Source organism: Periplaneta americana, chromosome 15 (assembly GCF_040183065.1).
Source record: "Periplaneta americana isolate PAMFEO1 chromosome 15, P.americana_PAMFEO1_priV1, whole genome shotgun sequence".
NCBI lineage: Eukaryota > Metazoa > Arthropoda > Insecta > Blattodea > Blattidae > Periplaneta > Periplaneta americana.
The window spans coordinates 147,075,204-147,081,203 of record NC_091131.1 but is presented as its reverse complement, the minus strand read 5'-3'; the positions used below and the strand labels follow the sequence as shown (position 1 = coordinate 147,081,203).

The 6,000-nt window shown below is 36.8% G+C and overlaps 1 pseudogene; it reads left to right on the top strand.

The window, feature by feature from the left end:
- The first annotated feature begins 206 nt into the window (after nt 1-206).
- The window catches only part of LOC138715747 (uncharacterized protein CG3556-like), an 87,272-nt pseudogene continuing 81,478 nt past the window's right edge, over nt 207-6,000 (top strand).

Below are 6,000 nucleotides of genomic sequence, written 5' to 3'. Positions count from 1 at the left end.
AAACTTATAAATTCTCGATAAGGACAACAGTCCTTATTATAAGGATTATAAGGTAACAGAATTATAAGGTGTCCCTAAACTTTGTAAAAACACCATATACTTGTAGTCAGGTACAGTTTTGTAAGAAAGGAAAGGAAGTTTATGCTTTGTTATTTTTCATTTGTTTTTTCTCGTTTTAAGCAAAAGGCAGAGAAATATTAATGAACATGAAGGACCTCGTGGAGAAGATGAATTTTCAAGTTATTTATGGTGACACAGATTCGATCATGATCAATACAAACTGTCTGGATTACGATCAAGTCTTCAAGATAGGCCACAAGGTATGTACAATCATCTCATTAAGACTTAGATATGCAACATATTTTGGAATGCGTAAATTAAACTATGATTGTAGGAGATACTTTCATCAATTGACACTTGGAAAAGTGTTTAATATGCAAGGTAATTCGAACAAACCATGTTATATGAACATTGTAAAAATCCATATGTTGTACTATGAATCAAGCTTGTAACATGTTTTCATCTTAATAAATAGTGTGGCCAGACTAAGGAGAGTGAGATTCTGCTGAAACGTGAAATACAGAGAGGTCAGGTCTGGTGACATCAGTTGTCGATAAGTAGCCTAACAACCATTTTGTGATGTTACATTGGAAGAGGTCCCATTAGAGACCAGGCGATGAATGTATTATCAACATGATGGTGTCTCCCTTCACTTTCCTCGTGTAGTAGCAGTTCACTTACGAAAGTACAGACTTGAGAACAATTAGTTGCTGATATTGTGAACACTGCTGTGCTTATCAACTAGACTGAGCTATGAAATGCTATGCTAGTGATTCACATCTGTGCCACAAAGTGCATGAAGTGGAAGGAGGAATATTTGAAAATGTGCTTTCAAACTGAAATTTGCTTAGTTTCTGTTTAATACCAGTACAGTATTTTTAATAATCTTTCCATGGATGAATATATAATAGGATGCGAAACTTAGAGTTTTCCGTAACACATGCTAGAGGTGCTAATGTAGAAACTGATCTTGCTGCCATTTGTTGGACGGTGGAAAAATTATTACATCTAGCAACGCACCTGGTGACGAAAATGTTAAACTATGCAGAAAATATTCCTTCTCTTCCACCCTCATCGATATTCTCAACTAACCCACTTTAAAATAAAACATTTACATTTTTATTTCTCACACCATCTTCCACTGAAAATTCTTACCAGAGCCAGCAGGAAGAGTAAAGAGATGATCTTTTTTACACTACCCAATTAAAATATAACCAAACAGAGACAGAAAATTAAGCAAAAGGTTAGATAATTGGGATTATATTCTTTGGGTATTTAGTGTACAGCGCAATGGAAATTCTGCAAAAACTACTTACATAGTTCAATTTATTATATTACTATTACTTTACAATACATTCAACAACACTATTTTTACAACACACATCACTGTTTAACATACAGTGCTTATACACACACATTTAATATCACTTTATGTCCACTCATTAGCAAGTTTCTGGTTGCCATTTTGTCTTCTCTAGCATCGTCTGTTCGTCTCGAACGAACAGATAAATAAAGAACTCTGGGTAATCTACCCAACACGTAGTTCTAATGTTCACCACACACTACGTCGGGCGCTGATCATCTTATTTGAACCCCCTTCTGTCAGATGGTGCTGACTGCAGTTTCGCATCCTATTAAATATTCATCATGATCTTTCTGTGTAGTTTTAATTGATTCCCATTAATTCTCTTCACAACTGCTTCTACTTTCTTAGGATTGGAATAGCTGTAGTTCCTTAAATATTCATCATCTTATGTATGTTCATGTGACAGTTTTTCTCACAATGACCTATAAACTGATTCCTAATGCATGGGTCATGAATCATCCTGCATAGTACAACTTCTCTTTTACACTTCTCAAGGGACCAGGGGAAACATGGTGTAAATTGAGGGAAAGTGCAAATCCAAGGAAATGATTTTATATAAAATTACAGTAACTTACAGATTTCATAATAACTCACTTACAGCAGTGGCGTGCGGATCCTATTGCATTAGGGTAGGCTCTTCATGTTTGCATGCTACATAGGTATACAACTTACAATATCTCGAACATATTGATAATAATTTTATATTTGATATAATTTTAGTGAGTTCTGACATCAAACCAGAGCAGCAGCCAGAAGGAGGGTAAGAAAACGGAAACCTTCGGAAACTAATGATAAAATAAATTAGTAATTAAATAAATCATACCTTATTTACTTGAAGGTGAACTCCATTTTGCGTCCTTTTTAGAAAACTCCTCAATGACATCGCTGTGGAATGTAGGGGATTTTCGGATTTCTTTCAGCTTTTTCTTCTCAATGGACATCAAGGCTAGACTGCTCAATCTTTCTTGCCCTTGAGTTGATCTTTGAAATGATTTAATCTGCTTAAGGGCAGAAAATGACCTCTCAGTAGATGCAGATGTGCTTGGTATGGTCAAAACCAGTAGGGTCAATTTGTACAATTCGACAAATGCGGTGTGGAGTTCTTTTGATTTTAAATGTGTTAGCAGTTCATGAGGGTATTTTCCACGAAACTCCTCCATTGAATATAGGACTGTCAGTTCATTTTTTAGACGGACTATGTCAAACATTGCACTGTACTTTACATTCAGCACATCCAGGGAGGAATTAGGAAAATTTAATTTATAAGACTGAAATTTGGTTGGATCAAGCAATGAAATGATTTCCAACTGAGGGAGATTTCCAAACCTATCTGTAATATCGTCGTGTGAATGCAAGAACTAGGTAACTTGATTTTTCATATTTTGTGACATTGCCTATTTACTTATTTATTGCACTAAGGAATAAGTCTCGTTTTCATTCACCTATTTGTTATATTGGAAAATAGATGTCGCTGGTATCGTTCAATCAGGTACCAAGTTCTTGCATTACATTTTGTGCGATTTTTGCTATGCTATAAAAGAGCTAACTAAAAAACGCAAATTTCGAGTTACCTAGTTCTTGCATTCACACGACGATATGGTTTGTCACATTGTCTATTATTTCAAAAAATATTCTCCTGTATTTTATGACATCATTTTCTTTTTCGCTGCACTTCTTCACATTCGACTTCATTACAAATGCATCAAATCTGTCTCTCTCGTGTAGAACAATACGTTTTGTTTCATTAATCTTTTCTACACAATACAGAATATCCAAATGCTTCGTTTGAAGAATGTTGTACAGAATATCAGTGTATGCAAAGATCTTTGATAACACATTTAGAAGAAATTTGGTCTCAAACTCTGAAAGGAAAGACAAATATCCACGCACAAGAGCAACAGTTTCACTTTCCCAGTCTGATGAGTTGTTGAGTATATTTTTAAAAAAGTCCACCAGCAATTCACGGTTCTCCTTTACAACATTGACTATTCTGGAAGAGAAATTCCATCTTGTGGGTGCATTTCTTGGAATTATTCTGTTGGAATATTCAGTAAGAGCATGCGCGCGTTTTGTAGACTTGGAGAAGAAGCTACTTACTCCATTCAATGTTTGAAAAAAGATCCGGCACTCCTTAATACTCATAGCTGACTGAGATAAGACTAGATTTAGGACATGACTGAAACAATGAACAAATAGAGCTCTAGGATAAATGTCTTGAACTTTGGTTGTAAGTCCATTAATTTCTCCAACCATCACTGCCGCACCATCATATGTTTGACCAACTAATTTGTCTCTGATATCATAAGATGCCACTATGTCCATTACATGATTAAATAAACCATTAGCGGATCTATCTGCACTCACATCAATGAAGGAAATAAACGTTTCTTGAACCTATGCTGTCTGGTCATGGACATACCTGAGAGTGGTGGATAGTTGTGATTTGTTGCTTACATTGGATGTTTCATCTAAAGTAATTGCAACATGCTGGGCCATGGAAATGTCATTCTTAATAGATTCCATCAACACGCCACTGATAGCAGTTATCAGGTCATTTTGAATTCTGTTCGATGTTAAATGTTAAAATGTTATGTTTTATTTAACGACGCTCGTAACTGCAGAGGTTATATCAGCATCGCCGGATGTGCCGGAATTTTGTCCCGCAGGAGTTCTTTTACATGCCAGTAAATCTACTGACATGAGCCTGTCGTATTTAAGCACATTTAAATGCCATCAACCAGGCCCAGGATCGAACCCGCATCCTTGGGCATAGAAGGCCATCGCTATACCAACTCGCCAACCAGGTCGACAATTCTGTTCGATGTGCCCTTAAATGTTGCAGACGACTCTAGATGTTCTCGAAGAGTAGTGTCGTAGCTGCTCAACAAATGTAAAAGTTCTATATAGTTGCCTTTGTTAAGTGAATCTTCACTTTCGCCATGCCCTCTGAACGGCAGTTCTTGCATGGCTAAGAAGCATGTTGCGTCGATTAGGCGTATCAATATTTCTCTCTTCTTCTTCACCATTTCATTGTGACACGCCACATCCGATTTCAATTGTTGATCAAGTTGGGTGTCAATACGAACACTTCCAAAACAAGAAAGCCGAACAACCGAATGCAAATGACACTGCAATCGTTCGTGTTTGATAATGGCATTGCTGAGATTATTTAATTTATTATAACCCTCATTGTTCCACACACTTTGGTCGTTACAAAATAATAAGCATGGCCAACAAAATAATTTATTAAGATGACAGCATCCGGTTAGCCAATTAGTTTTCACATATTGGTTCACACTGAAATAACGTAAATATTCTCTACTCTTTTCTTTATGTAAAAACTATAAGTTCGGAAGCGCCGGCACTGGTCTTCCCCCCACAGTTACAATTTCAACTTTTTCGCTAAATGATCTACAACCGAAAGGCTTTTTAAAAATCTGTTCAATTATACAGTGTTCTTCTGCCATATTACAACAATATCGCACTAGTTATACCTCACTTTGTTCAAATAAACTCTATAACACACTCACTTTACCACCAGAAGTTCAAATAAACACTATAATACAGTAATTTCATCACCAAAAGCGCTTTCAATAGCGCCTACCAGCCTAGCGTATTATGGCAATGGGCAAGACACGTAAATCAGGGCGCATGCGCCAGCTGTTCTAATGTACTGACTATGAAGGGGAACACTACGCTCACTGCAGGGCCGGGTAGGCTGTGGTGCCAGGAGCTCCACTCTCCAGTGACGAAAGATGACGCGAGGGTGAGCACACAGCGGAAAATAATTCAAATGCGACGTACAGTACCAGCCAAAAGGAAATGAAAATAGGATGCCAAGCCAAAGTTTGCTGAAATTAGTTAAGGACTCTGCAGACTTTCTTAAATTAACAGTATTACTTTTAAATACAAATTTAATAAATTTCTTTCTGTCTGTCTGGGTAGGCGCAGCAGACCTAGCCTACCCAGAATGCACGCCACTGTAACTTGCTGCATACAAAACACGTCGAACGCATTCAATTGCGTTGATTTCATGGAAAGATAATTTGGGATGGCGAATTTCTTTTTCATTTCTGAAAAATGTGAAAGAATGGCAATAAAAAGAGAATTACTTCGAGAAACGAATCTACAGTACATACAGGATGATTCATAAATTCCTACTAGGGTTCGGAAATCGATACCGCAGTTATCATAAGACACAGTAGAAGCAATCGACTCACATTTAGTGAATTTTAAGACACTGGAAATTTTTTACTTTTCACCAGTGAACGTCATGTTTTCGTTATAACTTCCCACCTAGTGGTTAAATTTATAAGTATACTATGGAACCTATTACGAATACAAACTTGGTTAGATTATTATTTACCGATATGAGTGTTTTTGCTGTGTAGGTTATGGTTATTGAGCTATCAACTTACGAAACCCCGGAGGGATTTATAAATCACTCTGTATAGCGTTTTTTTTACCAGGAATTTGACTTGCACCCGCTGAGGTTTGAAACCAGTTCCTTGTAGTGAAGCCAGAATTCTTAATTTTTTCGAGTGAAATCCATTACTGATAGGCGATCAGTAATT